Consider the following 22789-nt stretch of genomic DNA (forward strand, 5'->3'; position numbering starts at 1 on the left):
TCCTCTCTTCCAATAGGATAGTAGCTGTCAACGTTGTCACCAGCATTGTTGCTGTTGTAGCAATGGCAATCACAGGTCAAACATTCATTCAAGATAATCTCTACTCATTAAAGGCTGGTAGGTTTTGGACGGTGCCTTGTGGAGCCTATGTATCATCTTTTACGTATCACGTAGAACTTTCTCTTGTTTTCTATATAATATTTCCTTCTTCACGTCTTCCTAACTTCTATGCGTTTCCAACAACCCGTCTAAAAATACTCTTGTCCATTCCTTCCTCTACCCCGCTTACCCAACATTCTCCCCCCCATCCTGGCCGTCCACAAACCACAGCAATTAACCTCTCAGTATTTCCTCAAAGTACTTCTCCTTCAGTCTTCGGTTTCATCAAATAGTCTCTCTTCCTACATCATATTTACAACTGCGCCGTCTATCTTCCTTCCTGTCCGCCTTTTCTCTCCGCCCTTTCCAATACCCGCATCTCTAAAGCTTCTAATCTACGCTCAATGTCTTGCTTCTAAGATCAAGCAGCTCTAATAACCGTCATAATAAATTTAAACTTCAATTCAGTACAGAGATCAAAAAATGAATAATCTGTAACAAATTCATTTGCTAATGCAATAATTAATTAATAATAAATTTACAGCTTGAACCAATATATTACATTGCATGAAAGCGCCGTTTACATTCATCATCGTCCACACCTTTGAATTCCATCGAAATAATAAAAATCGACCAGGTTTGAGAGTATCGCATTTCTATTGAATCGAACTCGATCGATAATTCATTAGTGAATACTAATACAATCAATGCAGACTTTAAACTGCGAGCATTCTTTACGAGTAATATTCCAACTTTGTTCAAAGAATGTGCACAAAGTAACTCTCCCGCGTGCAATGTCCGTTTAAGAAACCTAAACGGTTTTTCCGTCACCATAGAAACGCGTGTATCTTTCGGGGAAGCTTTCTCTTTCGGCCGTCGAGATTTTGTTTTCTCAACGACGACATAAACACACCTTGCCCGAGAGCTAATGGCCACCGCCGATGAACAAAGGCACCTCCCTCTCCTATTTCACGAGGCGAAAGGAAAGGAATTCCACAAGCCATGCTTCCAAGGTCCACGACACGCACCGCCAAGATGGGTCGGCGGCCATTCCATGCGCCTCGGCACGCGAGGGCAACGGAACCGTGGAGCTCCGAGCCAGACTAGAAAACCGAAACGATTTTCCTCGCGGAGAACGCAAAACCCACAGCGCTCCGTGTTTTGGGCTATGGAAGTCTCCAGGTGCCGAGACGAGGAAGTGGGCATCTTCAACTATCACCCTAGCCATGGATGGGTTGGTACGCCACGTGCTATGAGTTAGAGGCCGTTTATAAGTGGTGGATATGTGTGCTTGAATCTAGCGATATTATCGCGTGCGTCGCTGATGTGTGAATGGAAGAAGGAAAGAGAGTAGAAAGAAGCAAACTAATTAAAAAGCAAGAAGACCATGGCATTAATAAAAATATCATACAAGGTTGGATTGAAGACTTTTTGAATTATCGGGTGCAAAGAGTAGTTATAGATGGTGTTTGCTCTAATGCAGTAGAAGTCACTTCAGGTGTTCCCCAGGGAAGTGTTATCGGACCTCTTTTATTCCTTCTCTACGTTAATGACATTAGCCTCGTGGTTAGAATTAAAATATGCTAATCTCCCAAGGACGCAATAGAGAAATGCGAAGTCATGAGGATATAGTAACTTCAGGAGCCGATCTTAATGCTATACAACATTGGTGCGACACTTGGCAATTAGGGTTAAACTTTTGAACGTGCGTAGTGATGAATTTTTGGAATAGAAATAGTTATCTCTCGAGCGTCTACTGCATTAGGAACACCGAAATGTGAATTATAGACTAGATTAAATTCTTGGGCGTTACCCTCACTTTACATTATTTCCTGAGTGAAACATATTGGGCGAATGTGTGGACAAGCTAACCAAATATTTGGATTAATTTGAAGAGTATTGAAGAAATGTGATACAAAGGTCACAGAACGATGTTATATTTTGCTAGTTAGGGCCTAATTTAGAATATGCTGACCGTAATATGGGATCAACATGAAGTTGGACTGATTGCCGAATTGAATTGCGACCGCGCTAACGGGAGGAGGAGTGTTTTGTGCCGGAAGTAGTCTGGTGTGTAATCATACCCTGCCACACACCCTGGCGGTAGCTTGCAAGGTACCAAGCAGTAATAATATTTTTTTAATTAATTACAGGGAGTACAAAATCACCAGCTATTAGAGTATTAGGTGATTCGGAAAGTTGAACATTTTGTATTAGTTGTTTCCCACTGCTGCGGTCACGATCTGTTCGAGGGAAATACGTAAGGTTCCTTGGATATCGCTCTCTTTGGAATCAACTTCCCTTAACATCTCTTTGTGGTATCCCCTGCACCAATGTGATTTGGAATCATAATTATTTCTTCTCCGTGTCAGCTCTAAACTAGAATAACTTATTATAATTTACATCTACATAATACCCCGCAAGCCGCCGCAAGGGCGTGTGGGGGGGGGGTGTTAGGTCACCAACCGAAAAAAGGAACAATACCACATGCAAAATAACAACGTGGAAAATTACACCCACAGTAGCGCACACAATTTAAAAGCATAATAAGCGCAGATAATCTAGTAATAGTAGTATTCAGGGGAGACGACCAACAGCTGAGGTCATTTGCGCCATAGGGGATGGACAGGAAAGGATGAAGGGTGGAGAGAAACCCGGCTTCAGCATTAGCCTACTTTTCCGAAAGGCGCCAAGGGGTCCACAGCTTAACGTCCCATCCGACGGACGGCGTACTCACTCAAAGTGCCCTCCACAAAGCACCTCGATTAGGGATCGAGATACCTCTGAAAAATATTCAACACCGCCGGGATTAGAACCCGGGCCCTCTGGGCGGGAAGCCAGTACGATAGCCCCCGCACCATCTCGATTCGCGCTCCCAGAGACAACCAGTGGTTCGCTTGGAAACCTCGCGTTATGTACACATGCACCTTGAAGATGGTTTTAAGGGAAATCCGATGAACAGACATGACCTAAAACGAACAATATATACAAATACGCGTTGGTTACGGTGATTACTAGTCAGGTCGCTAGGATTCAGCCGAAATAATAATAATCGATTCGGAAGGCGGCAGCTTCATCTTCCATCGAGGTTTGATTCCATAGGACTGAGCGTAAAAAATACAGGTAAAGTTTAACCTTACAAATAAACCTTTCAGTCTCCCAAGATTTCCGTCTTGTAGACAGACTGACGTTTGATACCGATGCTCACCTATTTGTGTTAGCCAGAAAAATGGCTTAAGAACAAACTCCCAAGTATAGTGTAACACTAAAGACACCGCAAATGTTTCGAAATTTTTTTTTCCAAAATTATCTGATAACATTACCACATGGCTATAAGAAAAATGCAATTTCATCTTTTTCTCTCCGACTAACTGCCGGTCTAGTCTCTCCAAAATGGCTTTCTCCTTCGCTCATCACGATGCCTGGAGAAATAATTGCCAGCATCCATGCTTAAATTTCACTCTGTAATCGCAGAATTGACGTACTTTCGTTTACAGTCTTAGACGATCTACCCCTGCTTGCAAAATGGCGTCGGGGACAAAGGTAACAATGATAGCATGGTGACACGAGCCGAACATGTGCGAACCCGTGTGATTGCCTTTTAGGTACGTATCACGAATCCGACGCCACGGCCGAACTGGAGTTATGAAGGAGAAAACCGACAGAGCAGTGAAATGATCTCGGAACGGGAATCCATCACGAATTAAAAAAGAGCAAAGACGAGCGCACTCCGCTCTGTTGTTGTTATTGTCGTGGCGAGAGTTTGTGTTGTGGGGGGGGGAGCGGTCTACGGGGTGGGGGGGACTGGTTTTCGGGCGGCCGGCGGCGAGGATCGAATCTGAGGGATAACTGTTCGCTCGGACGGGATTCAGCCAACATGGCGTCGGAGGGGGAGCTCTTGGAGGATGCATTGCAGACGGCCGACGATGTTGAGTGGTCGGTGGCCGCTCCAGAGTCGGAGCGAGGCCTTCAACAGGGATGGCAGACTGTCTAAGGAAGAACGGCCAACAGCGATGCATAGAATAAATCGAGATAGTTACATTCGCGCCGCGACGGACATTCAGTCGTCCAAATGTGACACTGCTCAGATCATACTATATAGCAATATGTGGACGTGCAAGTAAAATGCAAACCGATTGCGCGAATAAAACGCCAACATGTAGATGCCTATAAAACAACAATGAAAATATATAAATAAAAACTATTACATATATATATATATATAATATTACATATATATATGTATGTAATATATATAGATGTATATATATATATATTTATTTATATATTTATATATATACACACACACACACTTCGTGTATATACACTTTCGAAAGCGACCGCTCCTCAGCGACGGTATATATATAAAAACTATAATTAAAACATTTATACATGGATATGCAGAGAAAGGAGAATTGCATATCTGGTTGACATTTAAACAGTACAACCATCATCTTCAGGTGTTTGGTTTATACACATATATATGTATATGTGTATATATATGTGTGTGTATGTGTATACACACATACATATATATGTGTGCGTATTAGTTACTACACATATAAGAAAACCATTAACACAGTAATCAAACAGAAGGTCGGTTTGATAGTTTATTTAGTTTAATAGGTAGAGTTCAGCAAGTACTAAGCCCAAAGGCGTGTGAAATTCATACATCAGGGTAGGAGGCCAGTTCCTTTCTCTATTCCAGGGGTGGAGCGTTGGACTACAGACCGTAGGGCTCGGCTTCGATTTCCGGCACGCTTCCACGGACTTCCTCAGCTTCACCCGAACTATCTTTCGGGTAACGGAACTTTCTGGGAAACCGTAGAGAGCCTAGGGAAAGGATCTGTCCCACCGATACTGATGTGAGAATTTCACACCCAGTTGAGATTAGTAGTAGGTAAACGATAAAGGATAAGATCAATAATGTTATCCAGTTATGGGGGGGGAAGTATTTCGTATTTAAAGTAGTCTGGAGTGTAATCATCTGCTAGCGGTGTCTTGTAGGGTGCCATTTTTACATGCCCATTATGATTAACACCTGAAAGACGTTTTGGACTGCTCTAATGATTTTTCGCCTAGAGAAGAGCCCGGCTGAACGCCTCAGTCCTAGATACTAGTCATCCTTGCTAAACTCCAAGACAAACACTCACCTGATAATTTAATACCCTGTTCATATCGCAGCTGTCATTCGACATCAAAACGTCATTAATCGTGCCTAGATATGCATGGCAATGGATCGATGGGCTTCAAAGCGTCTGGATTGGAGATTGTTGGTGGTCGTTGTCGGCGCCAAACTGAATCCGGCGCCAATGCGGAAATTCGTAAACCAACATTTAACGACAATGCGCAATCCAATGCAAGGAAATGAGTCGCGAATGCAGCGCTATCGCCATTCATTTGCTAATAAACGAAGCAACGAGTACATCATCGCCGCAGTTGTACAAATATTTCGGGGCACTCTTGTAATTTTCCCTGAACTTAAGAAATGTCTAACTGGTTGATGAGTTTTGCCAGGCGCGTGGCCCTAGTGAAGTCCTTTGAAGAGTGGCGAAAGGAATGAGCCACTTGAAACTTTTTATGGAAAAAAGAGGGTTAGCAATGGATGAACCCTTAATTTTAGACATATTTCTAAGACACGATGAAGAGATGATCGTCGTTGAAGGGAAAAGCGCAATGTCAGTGCAGTATGGGAAGTATAACTGGCTATAACTGAAATAAACGAGTACCGTTACGAAAGTGAATTAAGTGTTCAGACAGGATGTAACATCGAACGATTGAAGAAAACTTGAGAGAGAGAGAGCTACTCAAACGAAACGCTGGACCGCGGTGATGCTGTAGTGATTTTAACAATGGCACAAAATCAAGTGGAAACACGAGAACTGAATGATCATTCCACAAAAACACTTCGGCACGCCAGGAAATACGCTGTGCTCGAAATTTCCGAAGACGTCGCGACGAAGGAAAAGGGGCTTCAACTTGTCTTTAAAAAAAACCATATCCGGTTGTTGGAATGAGCGGAAGCGCAAACGAATGAATGCGATTTATAATTCCGTGAAGACGAGTCTGATCGCAAATCGGGAGCATTCGGAGTCCTTCCTTCCTCCCTCAGCGAATGACACTATGCGGTCGCTTCCGGGTGAAAGCACCAGCCGGCCGCGGGAGTGATTGAGGGAGGGGGGTGCAGTTATAATGTACCAACGTACAGTAAAGTGCACAATAATTCTTTCGCCTTTCACTAACGGGGTGATGGGCCAATGTCGAGGAAAAGACTGATTGCACTTTCTGTTGACAGTGCAATCACGTCCGGACCGTGAAGTTCTCTAGTTCTCTAGTAAATAGTTTTTGCTCTCTAAAATTGTTGCATCTGAATACACATTTAGCGGATAACTCCGTTAAAAGCTACTATCGCGGAATTTCTCGCATTTTCTTGGAATGTTTAATTATAACAAATTTCCAACTGAGAGTTTTAGACGGAGACCTGAAGATTGCGCAATATGCCAAGAGTACATGAAGAAAAACATTTGTTCCGTGCGGTGCATAGGGATTTTTTTATGGCCGTTGCAAAATAGTTATATTAAAAAAAGAAAGACCAAAGTCTCTTTGCACAGCTGTCACAGTATAGTGACACTGGCTTTTAGTGATATTTGACGAAGGAATGATTCATTTAGACGCCATTGGTATGAACTCATTTGTTCCACTTCTACCGCTCAAGCGCCGTCTACGCAGGGGATTGCATCAGAAAAAGGACACGGTAAACCATACTCCAGGAAATAAAGAAGAAACGCTCGATACATGCAGTCTCTCTTCAAGCAACAACTGGATGTTAGAATATTCTCCAACTGCTGAAGACGACTATTCAACAAAGAGGCCAAATAGTTGTTATGCTCCACGTCCAAAATTCAATTTTCCTTCCCAAACAATTGCATCGTTTCATGACTATTGTTGGTAATATACCGATTAAGGTAGGTTTCGGATGGATACAAGGAACCAAACGATATAGCGACTATTCCCCTGTATCTCATAACAAAACACAACTAGGCATCCAACCATACAAGAAGCCCCTCTTCATCTCTGTTTACTTCCTTCCTCCCTTCATTCCTTCCAACATCCCTATCCTATTCCTGCCCTTTCCTCGTTTGCCTAACATTCTCTCCTCTATCAAAGACTTCAACATCCCATTGCCAAACAAAACGCTCTGCATCCATCATTCCTGCCACATTTGGCTCTCTCCCAACAAACCCCTCTCCTCCCCAGCATACACGGCAATCCCTGGCTTGTTTTATTTTCGGTCCACTTCACCCTTTTTCTCCACACCCACATTTAAAAACCCTCCAATCTACGCCTATCATCCTGCTTCAATAACCATGTTTCTGCGCCTCACAAAACCACGCTCCATATCAAAGTTTTGCCGAGTCTTTTCTTAGCATCATTACCCTACTACCGTATCATCAATTCCCTCCTCCTGGTGAAAAAGTCTTCTTTTCCTTATGCTACTACTGATTTGAGCATTTTGGTTCAAAACACTTCCGAGATAGGTAAACTGATCCAACTACTCTAGTTTTGCCCTCCTATTCTAACGTTTAACTTAACCTCTCTCTTTCTGGAAGACCTCATATCCTTTGTTTAATTTACATTTACTTTCATCCCATCGCAAGGGCACTGATTTTCCAATGCACTCAGCAGAGTTTGCAACCCCTTAGCAGACTAAAAAACTGAAACCTGGTTATCCGCATAATGTTTTTTTTATAAAAAAATGAATTGTTGAATCTCATTCTAATTAAAATTTAATTTTTACTCACCCGTGAATAAAAATTTCACTTTCATCCAGAAATGCAGCGGAATTTTTTCCAATCTGAGACCAAAAATGAGAATCAAAATGTCGCTGTGATTGTACGGCTATCTGACAACATTACTGCACAAGTTTAATATTCAAGTGGAAACGCCTAAATGAATTCCCCGTGACAAATTTCCTCGTGTATTCCCGCTCTCGATTCGAACCATGGGAATGTTGGACACAGATGCCTCGGCACCGTTCCTACGCGGAAAGCGAACGAGTGAAGATCTCCGGAGACGAGATCGCTCACTCGCGTGCTATATCGAGAGCGAACTGCGGCGGAATTGGACGTGGGAATAACCGCGACACGATTTTTGGACTGGATTGCACTTTCTACTCTTGTGCAATGATTATGTCAGGCCTGGACACTTTTCTAGTCGACGACCGGCGCTGCGAAAGGTGACCCAAAGCTACCAAAATGGCATTTCGTTCTCCAGTGGGTCAAGAACCGAAGAGGTCGGATGTCGGTGATATGTGGACGGGTGACCTGAGGCCACGGGAAGGAGGGGAAAATAACTGGAACAAGAAGGAGGCGGACCTTTTCCCTTTTTGACTTCACCAATTAATCCAGATTGCTCCTCGGGTGGTCCAACGGAGAATTCGAGTTTGGTGAGGCAAAAATATGGATCGAATTTTAATCTGTCAACATAATTTTAACGAGAAATCAGTTTAAGCAGCACATTTAGTAGGAAGGAAAATATTTTTTAACGAGTAGAATCGCACACAAGAGCACTTTAACTTTCCCGTAGTTAGAATTCATCCGCTAGGCACTAGCTAAAATGCGCGACCAAAAGAAGAACGAAGTATAAAACCCCAACCACAGAGCTCGGAAAACTTAATTTCAACCTGGAGCCGTTTTAGCAAACGCATTGCATTGAATCGATATTATATATTAGGCAAAAACTATTTTTTCCATAAACCTCCTGCCATACGCCCACCGAGACAATTCATACAGCAGGTATAATGTTGATGCAGATTATCGCCTATCTACTCGCGGTTGGGCCAGTGGGAGTTTAACGTGGCTCATTAACGTCTTTTTTTCATTTGCTATAAAAATGTAATAATGCGTATATGTCTGATGAAATTGTAATGAAAATTAATATTTTACTTGGAAAAAGAAGCTACAACGAAGGACGAGTGATACACTCCCTGGAGGGACGGCTGGGCAGTGGTCAGCGATTGGCGGGTTTCCCCCCGACTGTATGAAGAAGACGGCCCGGGACAGAAAGCGCCAAATGAAAGAGCCAAGGCGATGGAAATCGGGGAACCGAATGATGCAGCCAGAGGAATCAGACTGGAAAATGTGAAACGACTTAAGCATTTAGGAACAGAAATAACAAAAGACTAGGAAAGTGAAAGCGAAATTAAAGTATAAATAACAATAGCAAAGGGCGGGGAAATGAAGGAGAAGACATTAGCAAGTAGCCCAATGCTGTGCGGATGTGACGCACGAACTTTGAACGTGGAAGATCAATAAAAAAAGAGTGGAAAAGTTCAAAATTTTAAATTTAGAGGCATAGCCTCAAGAACACGCGGTCAGATGGGGTTAACGAACTGTGGAGACGCCAAGGAGAATCGGAGGAGTAAGAAACTAGTAGTAAGTACAATTACTTAGTGATTTTCCACTTTGTTCAATTACATATATCAACCAGTTGTAAATTTTATGCGTAAATATCAAGAATTTTACTATTGCAGTCCTCTATTGGCTCCTTTGATGATGACAAGTAAGCGTCCAAACCGGTTATGATGTTAAAAATTGAGAAAAAAGTTATTAGGTCATTTTATTCTCAAAATACCACAAGTTAATTCGTCTACGATTAATTTTGGAGAGGTTCCATCGATGCCATTCTGAAGGAGATTAAGGCGAGATGACTTGGTAAAAACTGATGTTGATGTTCAAATCTGAAAAGTCTGGTAGGTAAAGGTGGAGACTGTTGTAGCATTATGCTTGACGGTGGGCTTGGGCCGGCCGGCCGCCCGCCCAGAGCCACACCCATCGCCCTCGTGACAATAGAGCGAAAAGTGCGAGGCGCGCATTGTCTTGTAGGGATCAAGTACCTTCCCCAACAGCGGAGGTCTCACACGAACGAATAAGATCTTTTTACCGAGATGCGGCGAGTGGGGCCGCTCCTTCCGAGAATGACCAGGTGGGAGGTGATATCCACGGAGCCCCCTTTGCCCCCGGTCGCACACACACCCCAAGGGGGAACGTGGAGAGACCCTTAAAGATGAATGTCTCTTTCGCGAGGGTATCGTGATTTCTGGAGGTCAGGAGGGATCAAACAACGTCTGCGAGCCACGAAACAACCCCTAACGGCAATCGTTAAACAAAAGATTCAACACATAATGTGGAATGAAAAAGGAATTTGAACATTGAAATCGGTAGTAGTAGTAGTTTTGAGGGGAGGCGACCGACAGCTAAGGTCATTTGCGCCATAGGGGATGGATAGGAAAGGATGAAGGGTGGAGAGAAACCCGGCGTCGGCATTAGCCTACTCTTTACGAAAGGCGCCAAGGGGTCCGCAGTTTAACGTCCCATCCGACGGACGGCGTACTCACTCAAAGTGCCCTCCACAAAGCACCTCAAGTAGGGATCGAGATACCTCTGAAAAATATTCAACACCGCCGGGATTTGAACCCGCGCCCTCATGGTGGGAAGCCAGTACGTTAGCCCCCGCACCATCTCGATCCCCACATTGAAATCATATGTTCCTTAAACCCTAGTCATCAAAGGAGAGTTAAATAATTCAAATTATGAAAATAATTTTTACAAAAGCCTACATGGAACCTTATAATATCTGAGGGTAAAATACTACCCGTATGCATGGAAGGCGAGCTTCTAGTAAAGGAGAATTTTAAAATGAGAGTTAGTCAAAATCTAAACCACAGACTATCACGCATAATTCTTTTCCAAACGCCGGTTTTAGCAAATATTCCGATCCCTTATTGATCTTTAAATTCTTTAGCTGATCTACCTTATCGTATTTTCATGTTCCCTCCAACCGTAAGGGCGAGCGATACCTTTTCAACCCACTTGCCAAAGATCCTGGATATTGAAGTAGGAGGGAATTAACTAGAGCATAAGAAGCAGTTCATGCAGTTGAATTGTATATTGGAGGTAACTGGCCATAGTAGTGGGGAAATCAGGAGGAGAACTGCGTTGGCGAAAGATGCATTTCCAAGAAGGATTAATGGCACGCTTAAAAAATATGTGAAGAAAATATTAGCGTGGAGCGTTTCGCAGTACGAATCGGATACCTTCTCTTTGAAGCATGAGGATGAGGGCACAGGCAGGTTGGAGGAGTGTTAGATGTGAGTTTGGAGATGAATTGAAAAAGAGAGTCGGGCAAAGAGGAAAACCTCTAACGAATTATGAATACAATAGGATAAGACTGGAAAGTACTGTTGGTATAACTCTAACAAATTAGAATGACTGGGTGGAGGGGATTATTTTAAAATGTGAGATGTTCATCCTATAGTATTTATGTTCATGGTATATTCATGTAAATAAAACGATGATAGAAAGTAGAACGTCAAACTAAGTGGAGAAGAGGAAGGACGATTAAAAATTACTCTCTGAATAACATTACGAAAGGTAGAAAGTAAATAGAACCGAAGATGGAAATGATTTATGCCAAATAATAAATAATTTCACGCGAAATTTGAGCTAGTTGCTAGAGACCGTCTACCCTTATTTGGTGGACGACCAATGATGCACCACGACAAATAAAGATGCAGGCGATCTTCGTCGCGTTGACTGGTCGTGCGATGGAGGTGGGGGAGGGGGAGACCTTGGGGGCGAATGGAAAGCCGCCCTACCGTCTCGTTGACGCAATGGCGCGAAAGCGGAGTGTCGTCGTTTCGGAAGGAAAGCGAGGGACGGCTCCCCGTAGTGACGCACCCTCACTTCAAGTACGTGGAAGGGTTAGGGGGGCTGCCCCGACCACGAGTGACGTCCAACGTCCGAGCGCATGGATCGGGAGGGCAATCCGCTAAGTTTTTCTTTCGGGGATTTTGAATTGGGGTGCGTCATGTGTCCTATTGTTATGGTCACCAATCGTGCGAGGGAGAATGGATTCCTGAAAACCGCTTTGCCCGGGAGGAATCATGAGTCTCGTCAGCCAATTCGAGACGAGAATTGTTCCCTCTCCGTAAGGGCGATAATCTCAAATGATAATTCAGGATCTAATGAAGACATGCACGTAATATACATTGCTTCCAGCGCATTCCATGCCAGGTGTTTTTATGATAGAGTTCATTGATAACTGCGAACGAATTTTGTCGAAGAGTGGTCGCCTCTTTTCGGGTCCATTTTATCGTCTCTGACTTGCATAGCTTTTGATTATCTCTAAAGGGTGACAGCCTGAGGATGACAAAAAGGAGAAAAAACCTTGGTCGAATTAAAAAAAATAATTAAGTGAATTTCACATTTTTTCATTTTCTCCACGAGATTTTTTCCTCTGCCTCATTCGTCCAATTCAAGAATCCAGTGTGGGACGTTAAATCGTGCGTTAGGAGGGAAGCTGCGACCTCTGACTCCCCTTGTCGCTAAGGACAAAGGCCAATGGAGTTTCCTCCGCCCTCCCTCTACCCCACCCCCCACCAGGGATCCCTGAACGGCTGACCGGCCAAAGGCATTCTACCACGACACCCAGAATCCCTGACGCCATCCAATTCCATTCCCGACTTGCGAAAACTGGAAATTCTCTTTTACTTGACACATGGATATACGATACTGAACGAAAACACACATTTACACTGCCTAAGGACGTTACTCGCTTATGAGTCTTTCCTATATCATCTAATTTTAAGTCTCTCTTTAATTTTAACGGTATTTTCTTCTAATTTCATTACATTCTTCGGTACTTGCCGGTTGTAAATACGTCCGCGAGAGTTTTCGAACTAACTTTTGATCCGGGCAGACGATTCTTTTGCTTCGGCGGTCGCATATCTCCCGTGTATTCTCTCTTCGTCATATTTCATTGCGTAGTTTTCCCACCAAAATATACATTTTCCCGACTAGTTTTTAATTTAATTTTAATCTCGGACGTTTCCTAGCGGTCCATTGTATCATGTTAACCATTGACGGAGTTCGTATATGTCCATGCTAGCATTCAAGTGTCGCCTCCTCGCAAACCACACATACACTATTTCTAGGTTATTATTGCAATGTCATGGATTTTATTAATGTGAATCATCCGGTTAAGGTTGGTTTCGCCCACCGGGACGGTGTAAATGTGACCGCAAGGGCCTTCAATGATCCATTGCGTCTCATGGGCACAGTCTGAGAGCCACACTCACGGTGACCTCCCACCGTGACCCTTATGACCCTTGGCGGAGATCCCTCCACGGAAGGGACCCCGAACCCTCCTGAGGGCCTCCTCCAACTGCCACCCCGACCCCTTTCCCACCCACATTGCAATCACTACCGCGACGACGCCACTCCAGCGACGCGCGGGAGTGTTACGGGGATTCCCTTCGACTCGGAAACATTCCCAACAGCGGTCAACGGCGAAGAGCTGTTAAAGCCAACGTTGACGGACGATGCGGATTGCAGTCATTTTTCCCGTCACAATTGTGAAAAGGTACCACAAAGTCGTTCCATAAACAGTTACTTTCTTTCAGGGGGGGGGGATTTCAGTCTTTTGTGATGTGGACATGTCGGAGAATCGGGATGTGGATGAGGAGAGGGAAGAAGCCTAATGGCAAACTACGGCGGGGAAGAGAGGAAGTTGCTGCTGGTGGAGTCCTAAGACGGTCAGAAGTGTGGGCGGAGGTGATTCAATTGAGAGAGGCAGAGTGGAACGTCGACTGGGTCGTGATGTGAAGTAAGGGGCGAAGAGGAAGGAAGATGAAAAGGGCTATTTGGATACGGCACTAAGGCAAGCAAGTAGTAGGGATGCGAGGAGCTTAGGAATGAAGTTATAAGCAAGTGTGAGCTCATACCACAACGTATTCATCGCTGTTAGGGACCATACGAAACTGTATTTAATGGATACACTCGGTTGTTAGACGCCATTGATGACATATTAGCAACTTATGACTAAACTAGGGCATAGCGGAACCTTTAAGGATTGATTTACTAGATAGACAATTGATAATTACAAGAAGAATATGCTATTTAAAAACGTAACTTAACTTGGCGTCTGCAGACAACCTTATGGGTTCCGAGGGACAGGATGCTCATTCATGCCTATTCCTAAGTTAAGTGACAAGATTAGGGAGCGTGTAGAGAAATTAGTATATTCTTTGTTACTTTAAGTGCCACATAGTACCCCAAATAGGGATCGCGATACCACTCATGCCATTAGCAAGAATCGAACCCAGTATATCGGGGTTGGAAGCTAGAACACTAGCCACCTCATCAATCCGATCCCCGTGTGTACTTCAATATTTCTCTCTTAAGCTACTATTATTATTATTACTATAAATGCGAAAAATCCTCTTAGGACTGCGCCAAGTACTCCGAGGGAGTTTTTTTCTCCTTTCTTGTTATCTCAATTCTTAAATTTTCACGCTACTTGATTGTTCTCATTGTATTTACTTAGTATAAAATCCTAACATAATTAAATGAGGTTATTGTTACCATTACCTATGGTGATAATGGACACTTACTCACAACCAATTCACACTTAAGCCAAGCCCGGGTTTTCGGCGGGCGTCTACCCCCTTTCCTCCATTGAGGTGGTCGTCTTAGAGGATCACAACAGCACGCCAGGCGGGCTTCTAGAGAGAGCAGCGGCAGTGATTGTTGCCTTTCCCTCCCATTACCCTCCTGCCCCTCGCCAATCCCCCCCCTCGCTGCCCCAAATGCCCATCCACCCTAACAGGAAAGAGGTGAAAACGGCAGGGGCTCGCCCATCTGCGGGAACCTCTGGTTTCCAACCGAAGCACCGTGCGATGAGCCCCTCTTCTACCGGCACCCCTCCCACCGCACTGGGCCCTCGAAGAAGACTGACCCCGGTTGCGAAGCAACCACGACCCCCGCTCCCCCCTTCCAGGTCCCGCGGCTCCTTATTTCTTTATTTTATTTTAGAATTACGTTGCACTTAGGCGATTTTCCTGGTGGCAACGGTCAAGTTTGATCAATCTCTTACAACGAACATGCATACATACACGCACTAGAAAAACAGATAAGAGACAAAATATTCTTACGTACGGTGACACTTCCACATCAAATACAAAATGCCGTCCTCATCATATACAACAAATACTTTAATGACTACAATGAAGTTTATCTCCCAATGGCTGCTTTACATTTATTCTTAAAACTCCTAAAATTTGATGGAAAGGGCTCAAACAAACCTCCAGGCAGCTGGTTCCAGTCAACAATAGTTCTATTTAAAAAAGAGTATTATTTTCTTATTTGTTTTTTTGCGTTCTTATTTTTATTTTGAAGCCGTGGTCGTTTTTTCCCTTACAGTTAGGCTTTTCTATTTCTTTCCATCAATCTTCCCATGCTTCGTCATTTTTAATAATTCTATACATCGCGCTTAACCTAATCCTTTTTCTTCTATTTTTCAAACTCTCCCATTTGAGTACATCTAACATTTCTGGGACTTTATCTGTTCTTCATATGATGGCGATCACTCAGCACGGAAGATCTCATCGGTAATTAGGAATGAGGGCTTGAGCAAAACTAAGAAGGCAAGACAGGAGGGTCCAATACCATTAGTGTTATTTGGATTTTCTTAAAATATTTCCACGTTCGTAATGGATTCAGAAGGCCCGACAAACAGAAGGAAAGACAAGGAGAAGGAAGACAAAGATGTGGATATAGGCAAAATTAAAGATGATGGGTCTAATTAAAATGGACGTGCTCTTTTACCAACCAAATATATGCAGAGATAAAAAGCAGAGAAATACAGTGCTTTAAAGGTAGCAAATTTCCGAGATACTTCGCGAAAAAAACCTAAATGGATCGCTAGCCTATTTAGGTTTTTTCGATAGATTAACTATGGATTCGATTTCTCCGCGAGACTTCCTGAGTCAATCTACCACTGCAATAAATCCAAAGAAACGCATTAATGTCGCTAAGATTATCCGTTGGGAAATATTGCCGTGCATCAGCATCTACATGGTAGCCTAGAAGCCACCACTAGTGTGTGTGGCAGCGGGTGCTTAAACAACACACGAATTGGTATAAAATTAAATTTTCGATACGGATAGTAGTCTTAAATAACTACGTAATTATTTTCACCATAGCTCACTTACATTAAAGTAAAATAAGCAAAAATACTTAAGTTGCCATTCCAAATGAGCCGCTAGTAAGGGAGCAATACAAATAAAGACTTAGACAAAACGATCACCGATTACCAGGTTACCAAAGCTTTTAACGAAATTATTTCCTTAGCGCCATTGTTTGCGGGTTTTCAGAGCCTGTTCTATAAAAATATGCGTCTATTGTCGGAGGGAAACCCAAGGGGGAGGCTGAATAAATGCTGCGTTAAATCTGCATGGTTAATACCGAGGGTGTACTAGTTCTTTTCCAAGTGCACCTAACGTCACAGTTCCAGAAGAGAGAACGGCCACGGAATGAAAATAGTGTGATACTTGGGCCGTGTGCCGCAAATTGAATAAAAGAAAAGATTATGCCGAGCAAAGTTAACCTAAGGTCACCAAACACAGGATAGATTTACTGTTTGAGCATGAAATTTGGAAAAATAAAGAAATATCTTTTAATAGAGCAGTGTGAGTTGCCGTCTCCGTTGCTTCATTAGTTTTATAATCAAGATTTATAATTGTTTTAAAAAGAATACCTTTACAGGGGCTCAGTCGACTGCATTTTCTTTCGCCCAGTTCAAACCCATTTAAAGTGGTTTTAAACTGCCAATTTCTCGCACCATATCAACAACGACAAGCTAGCAAAAAATCAGGATTTATTAGAAGAGTACTGGAGGATATGATGAAAAGGTCAAAGAGAAATGCTCTCTTTCCCAGGTTAGGTTTAGAATATGCTGCAAGTACGTACATGGAATCCTCACCAAGTTGGATTAATTACCGAATTGGATCGCGTGCATCGTAGAGGAGCTAGATATGTAAAACTTGGTTATGATAAACTTATTAGCGCATCCAAAATATTAGAGCATTTGGGCTGGGAATCACTCACGAAGTGAAGTTTCAATTACAGATTAAATATCTTGCATATAATGAAAGGATGTCTCTTTAACATTGATGTTGAAAATATATTATTACTTCCATCGTACTGCGGTAGGAGAAATCATGCCAATAAAATCAGAGAAATTAATTGTAGAACAGATAGATTTACAATTTCATTTTTTCCACGAAAGATAAGGAATCAGAATAACATTGTTCGGCGGTGGTAGGGTAATATTCGGGTAAAATTATTCCGGTGTGTATTCACCCCCTGCCACACACCCTGGCGGTGGTTTGCAGGGTATATATAAATAATATTCGAATGGTAAAGTAAGAGGCGCGGACTTGAACAAAATTACTAATCAGAATATTGAATATTTTTCTCTCGTATGGTGCAACTTCTGCCATAACAGAAAAAAATTTATAAACCCCAACAAATATAATCATAGAACCATCTTGTAATGTGATATTTCCATTGCGAATAAATCGCATGCACTCGAATTCACACAATGAAGGCTTTTGCAATAACACACCCTAGAGTAGGGCTCAGACACGAGGTATTCGCACATTTACATCCCGAAAGCGTCCATCCTTTTCTATCCGACCTTGTCTATTCCTAATCACTAATTACTACCATACTAATTTGTCCTTGCACAGCTCTTCCACATTTTTTACTTTCATTAAGGCATGGTTTTACGCTCTGTCCACTGTCCGTTCTGAGTATTCGAGTGTTACTCGTCTTGAGGGTATCCTCGATCACGTATAATCATTATTTAAGTTATTCTACAGGTCGCGGTAGGTTCTTGATGGTTTCAGAGTTTAACCCCTGTTACACACTAAGTCTTGCCCCACGCGACACTAAATACGGTAACAACCGTAATGCTTCAACGAACCATTCTTCAATGTCACGCATGCTCTCCTCCCTCCCTTTATTCCTGCCAACATGCCCGATCTTTTCCTGCCTCCGTCTCCCCTCTTAGGTGTTTTCAAAGTCTTCAAGATTCCATCACCGCTGAACGCGCTCTGAAACCACTTTTCCTGTCTCTTCCAAATTTATCCCAACAACCTTTCCTCCTCTCCCACCACACCTACCTCTTCTTTTGATAACAGGTAGACGTAATCCAGTGAAATCAGCAGGATATTTTCAATAGAATGCTGATAGTTTTCGATGTCCAATGACCTTTCTTTCCAATTCTACTCGAAACATTGGAACTACGGTCACAAAATACTAAGCTCAAGCGCCCTGAAAAATAATGCGAGCGCAGCGCAAATGCGAGCGCAGCAGGGCAAAACCGCGAACCGAGGGGAGATGTACCCTCATCCCCCTCTGCCAAGGGTTTCGTTCCGACTGCTCGCCCCCTCGCGTATCGTGTGGCAGGTGTTTGTTGCCGTTGGGTTGGAATAGGGGGATGGGGGTTGAAGAGTGAATCATCCCTTACCTGTCTTCCTTAGGACACCAGACACCCTCTCGGTGAGGGCAGCTCCGGATGCCCGGGGAATGTCATCCCTTCCTGGCGAACACAAGACACCAACCCTTTCCTCCGACAGACAACACTGACGATGCACAAGAAGGGGTTTGCCGAGTATTGAGAAGGGTAACTCGAAATTGAAACAATCACGGCGCACAATTTTAAAAGAGCTCCGCTCTTCAGTTGCCCACTCCAAGCACGAGGTCACCGAATGAATGGACGGTGGCAAGATGCGCCTCACGATTTCAATCCTTTGTTTCCGAAATGAAATCACAGCACTCGTAAATATGCATACATCCGCCTGCGATGTTCCTTAAACGTTTCCTCCATCGCCGAGTATTTCTCTTTCTCTGGGAACCAAAATACAGTCAGGCGTTGGAAACGTCGCAAAACAAAACTTATTTCTGGACCCCAACCTGCCCGCCTTCTCGTTACGACGTCTCTGTCCACTCTGAGACACCGAAGGCCCGCGCTACCCTTGGCGATGGTGGCGCCGCCGCACCTGCACTACCGCTAGCATTCCGTGAAAAAAATAAAACAATGCCTCTCCGCCCCCTCCAACAACAGCACCGCCCCTTTGCTCACCAACAACCCCACCTCGCCCTCCACAATACTCATCCCATCGAAACGAATGGGACTCCGCGCTCGGCACGGCCTCCTCCCGCCACTGCTGACATCTTCCGTCTCTTTGATGAACTTCTTCCACAACAGCTGGGCAATGGGTCTCGTTGCCTGGGACGTCACGGTCTTGTTTATTTTTCCTCCGGTTGGAGGGAGGGATGGTGAGGACGACTTTTCCATTCAATTTCCGCTTACACCTTTCCACCAGAGCGATGAAAAATTCATTCTCTTCCGTGCCATGAAGTGCGCTCACAGATAAACCTCTTCCTTGAAAATTCAACGCGCTCGGTCAGTGCTTAGTCGCCCCGCGCGGCTAATTTCGCCATTTATGCACCGTAGAATGTGGCAACGACCCGGAGTAAGCTCCGTCAACACCCCACTGCCAAGTGCTTTGCAATTACATCTACGTCCTACCCTCAAAAGCCGCCACGAGAGTGTGCGGTAGGTAGTCACCTGCCATTAAATTGGAAATGGTGATCAATGACATTGACAGCCGTAAGTTACTTCCCACCTTTCCAATGATTGGAGGGAAAAACGATTCTGTGCATCGATCGATACTGAAATCAATTTCCCTTAAATTCTCTCTGTGATCTCGTCTACCATCGTGATGCGTAGCTTAAATTATTTCCTCTGCAACAGAGCTAATAATCGAATGGTTTGTATTTTCATAGTAGTTTAAGCCGGGTATTGAATATTTGTTTTTCTAGTACCGCCCAGCCCGCAATATCGACGATGTGACATTTTCTGTTCGTCCATTGACACTTCTTCACGAGACGGAGAGCCATTCTGTGTATCATGTTCAATACCAAAATTAAGTCCTGTGAATTTGAAATGTAAAAATATTAACTTTGTGATTCCGATGAAAATTTATTACGATACACCCGGGTTTCGACGTTCAACGTCATCTTCAGGTTACAACTCTTACAGATATCCATCTATATATACTACACTCGGGTAAGGAGGGGAGGTGAGAAGGTCGGAGGGTGGGTGGGGGAGGGAAGTGGCGATGATAGTAGGAGGGAAGGGTAGAAAACATGAGGCACCCTATGAGGAGCATTCCTCCTAATGGTGAAGGGAAGTGGGTGGGTTTTAAACGGTTCATAGACATAAATATAAAGCCCTTTACATATCTCTGAGGTCACCTGAAAAACCCGTGTCGTATCGTAATAAATTTTCAGTGGAATCAAAAAGTTACTATTTTTTCATTCCCAATATGAATCGATACCATAAAGTTACGCTGGAAACCATCAATTATATCTACATCTACATCAATACCCTGCAAGCCACCAAAAATGTGTGTGGCAGGGGGCTTCGCTCTCTAAATATCGCTCTCTGAAGAGTCCCAAGTACTAAATCCATGTTAAAGGTTGGGTCTAACTAACGCGAAATAACAACTCTCTCCTTAATCGTTCCATTACCATCCCCCTTTACCAATACTTCCCCCTTTGTGAGATTCAATTCCTCAATGATACTCCGCTGTTGTCCCCAACGTGTTCTCCCAAGTTACGTCAGATGAGACTGTGACGCACAGTTGCCCTACGTGTACTTTCTTGATCTGCTTGCCTCTTTTGTATCCCATCCGAGTGTGTGGATGTAAGGGTAGAAGGATTTCTTCCCAAAATCTCATCACTGCACATTTTTGTTTCAAATTTAACCGGAGACCCCACCTCTGACTCCAAGTATTAATATTAATGAGATCTTTGCGAATTAGCAAAAGTGAATCGATCGCACAGCGCCATCAACCCGGAGGTTGGTGTGTTGCTAGGTCAGTGAGTAGAATTCATATCATTTATTGAGCCCTACGGAGGCACGTGAAACTCCCACGTGACAACAGAGTATTGATAAGGGGCTCAGTTGCTTTGCCAGTATGGCGTCTATAGTTTCCCGGCTATAATCTGAGAACCGGAAGAAAATTAATTTGGCAGTGGTGTCGACAAAGGCATTACAGCCAGGATTTGAACTCGGGACCCTAAAAGTGAACGGCCGAGTGCTCTGCACCCTCATCGGCCCTTAGAGCAGGTCACCACCGATTCGCGAATAATCAAAGAGTGGGGATGCACTTTGGGTTGCCCGCCACCGCTGTAGGGAGGGCGAGAAAATTTGTGGGATGATAAAGAGAACACATATTTTCAGTGTCCCAGGAAAACTTTTAATCGATGGACCAAAAAATAAATTATATTCCTACTGTTCTACGTTATCAATCATTCTTTTTTCTTCCTCACTCCCTTCAATCAACCCACATTCCGCAGTTTAGGAGTACTTAATTAAAGAAAATAACTAAAAGAATCAACAGAAAGTATTCAGGTGCCTAAAAAAATTCATGCAATCGCTGAATAAATAAAACGGTATTTTTGACATAAAAAAATTTATTATACCACCGGTTTCGACTCATGAAAGACGTTTTTATATGACCTGACCTGATGATGTCACCTATGCGTCGAAACCAGTGGTATTATAAAGTTTTTTATGTAAAAAAAATACCAAATTTATTGGTTTAGTAATCATGAGTCTTCACAAAGTAGGATCTCAAGCCATAAAATTCATTTTATGCAATATTTTATGAGCCACATATATTGGTTGGGCGTTAAGCCGCTGGATCGTGTGATACCCAGTTACAAAATATTTTGTTCCACTACAGTACGCATATGGCGAATAATACAATAACAACAATGCGAAAGTCGTATTTTGGAAGACTCCTACAAAAATCATCGGCAAGGGCTTTGTGCACCAATCAGCCTTCATTCTTGGAAATACAGGAACTGCTGCGAGTGAAATAACTACACTGAGCGAAAATTTAAAGAACTTAGTCCATAAACCACACGAAATGTAAAAAATATTGTAGTAAATCATATGGTTTAATTTACAATGGTAGACGGGAAAGACTGGAAAGCAAAAGTCATGAACACCTTAAACACAAAAATGCTGTTTGAGTGGCGCCTCGTCAAAGGATTTTAATGGCTTGGGCTTGATGCCAAGGAGGAAGTTCGATGAAAATGAATTCAATGGTTTGGCCAACTTGCCTTGGCACAAACATCCCAAATGCCTCTGCGCCATCCTCGTGCCAAGCCGAGGAGAGACGAGCCATTCTCGGCGATGGAAAGGGGATAATCCACTTGGGCACTGAGGGAACTACCCGGAAGGTATTTTGTTCTCCCGAAAACAATGATTATCGTGGACATAGCAAAAGTTAACGCAGGTAGAACCAATAAGGAGGACTTCTGGTGTGGCATGCACCGGCGAGTGACGCCGCCGGCAAAGTGAAGAAGAAACGCGATCGCCCGGTGAGGTCAGCGGGCTGGATGAGAGGAACCATCAACCATCTGTCTAACCCCCCTAAGCCTGAATGCATCCACGTACGTATTTTGACGGGTTGATGGGTCAGGGGAGCAAAATCTCACAGCTTGGGCGAATCAGAGGGTCATGCAACCGGAGGCGTCACCCGGAAACGAACCCAAGCCCTCCGGCCAGTATCCCAACTCTCTAGCCACCGGACAACCACCGCCCTGGCAGCAATTGAAGATGGAGATAATTAAATATTACTATACCAACAAAACTCTGTTCACTTCCTTTGGCATTCGGAAAATCTCGCTATGTCTCGAAGGTCGGGTTCAAAGGGTGGGCTCCAATCCACTCCCCCTCTCAGAGATTCTGAACAACACACGAACTT

The 22789-nt window shown here is 43.6% G+C and overlaps 1 protein-coding gene across 1 annotated transcript in view; it reads right to left on the minus strand.

Annotated features, from left to right (window-relative positions):
- LOC139695035 (uncharacterized) overlaps positions 1-18933 on the minus strand; it is a 194508-nt gene extending 175575 nt beyond the window's left edge. The window contains exon 1 of the mRNA XM_071593626.1: positions 18472-18933. The gene's annotated coding sequence lies outside the window, so the exon portion shown is untranslated. The remainder of the gene's footprint in view (positions 1-18471) is intronic.
- Positions 18934-22789: the final 3856 nt, after the last annotated feature.

This window comes from Hetaerina americana, unplaced genomic scaffold (assembly GCF_022747635.1).
Source record: "Hetaerina americana unplaced genomic scaffold, ioHetAmer1.1.p SCAF_6, whole genome shotgun sequence".
Taxonomy (NCBI): domain Eukaryota; kingdom Metazoa; phylum Arthropoda; class Insecta; order Odonata; family Calopterygidae; genus Hetaerina; species Hetaerina americana.